Here is a 1,694-nt window from a genome sequence, read left to right as displayed (position 1 = left end):
GGAGACCGAGGGGTGAACCACGGACGGGTTTCGAGCGTGTGAGGGGTTGGCGCGGAGAGGGTGGCAGCCAGCTGTTCTCCACTGAGAATAGAATGAGAGGAAACAGGCTTAGACTAGAGTGTGGGGATCACTTCTGGGCAGGGACAGTTGTTAAATTAGAATCCTTTATAACAAAAACAAAGTGGGGTGAAAATCTCATTCCCCTCCCTGCCCCCACTCCCTCAGCTTTTTAAAAATTAGATAAAAACCCATCTATTTAAGATGGTTAAAGATGTTCTTACCTGAAGGTAAAGTGACAGATCACAGGATCTCCCAAAAGCTGTTTTGACCCTGTTGCTGGTAGGGAATGAAAATCCTCAGCACCAAGTGCTGTGGACGAGGCTCATGCCTTTCCCTCTTGACCTCTTCACGAAGAGGAGAGAGCCTACCAAATGCCAAGCTCACTAAAACATCTCTCCTTTTATGGCAAACTGAAAAGTATTAAAGCCAAAAGAAGAAAAAAAATCACCAAAAAACTATTGATTCCAAAAGAGAATACGATGGACAGGTATTTCAGTATCTCGGTGATGTCCTAGTGTGGTGTGTTTTAAAATTATTTTCCTTGGTACAAGTATAAACCGGTCACTTGCTGAGTGGATGACGTTTTGTGGTTTTAAAGACACCGGGATCACAGTTCAGAGAGGTTTTCGTCTGGGGCATCTTCCTGCTTCGTGTGGGACGCGTCAACTCGGCTTCTGAAAACAAGTGCGCTGCCCGACGCTGCTAGACCTTCCCTTCCCCTCGGTCTCTTACCAGTTGGGATCTCCCAGGTTCCACAAAATAGTGACGTTTTTTGAACAGTAGGTGCAATAGAAGGTCTTTTGTCATTTAACATGGTAGAGGCAGGGCTGGAGGCAGAATATAAATCATTAGGCCTTTGAGTAGAGGCAGAGAATACGGCCTTAGATCCATTTTCGATGATTCATTTCCTTTTGGGTCATAGAACTGCACAGCTGAAGACAAAAGGGGGAAATAATTGAAAATGTTACTTTTAGGTGCCAATAATATATTGCACTAAACCGATGGCAGAAGTTATCCAAAGTACTGTATACCATCTTGTTTATTATTTAATGTTTTCTAAAGTGAAACATGTCAGTGGTTTTCCAAACAGCCAAATAAAAACCATTCTTTGTAAATAAAAACAGTTCATTCTACCAGCTGTCTATTCTTGTTGTTTTTTGAGTTTTGTTTTTTTATGACTGGGAAGAGGTATTGAGGTGGCTAAATGATGTTTCACAAAAGCCACCTGGAGTGGGACCCCTTTACTGCTTGGAAGACTGGGGACACATTGCCTATAGGGTTACGCTTTCTAGGTTATAAAACAGTCACCTTTTTTCATCAGCACGCACAGGAAAAAGGTCAAGAGATCATTGTAACCCATGTCGTGCCTTAATAAATCGCCTTAGTTATGTTTTATTTTGTTGTAAACCTTTGCTCCAAGTTCTTTTTTATGGAAAAGCAAGGTAAGCTACAAGTAGATATAAATATATGAATTATAAGTGAAAAGTCTTTTTTACTAGTGATTGTGTTAATTTATAACATTTTACTCATACTCCAATAACCTTTCCTGATGGATAAAACAACTATAAAGGAACAAAATTAATAAAATTATGCAAGAATGAAAGTCCTCACGCAGAGTTACAGGGAACACACTC

Source organism: Propithecus coquereli, unplaced genomic scaffold, assembly GCF_000956105.1.
Source record: "Propithecus coquereli isolate 6110/MARCELLA unplaced genomic scaffold, Pcoq_1.0 Scaffold46, whole genome shotgun sequence".
Lineage (NCBI taxonomy): Eukaryota > Metazoa > Chordata > Mammalia > Primates > Indriidae > Propithecus > Propithecus coquereli.
Note: the sequence above shows the minus strand (reverse complement) of the source record.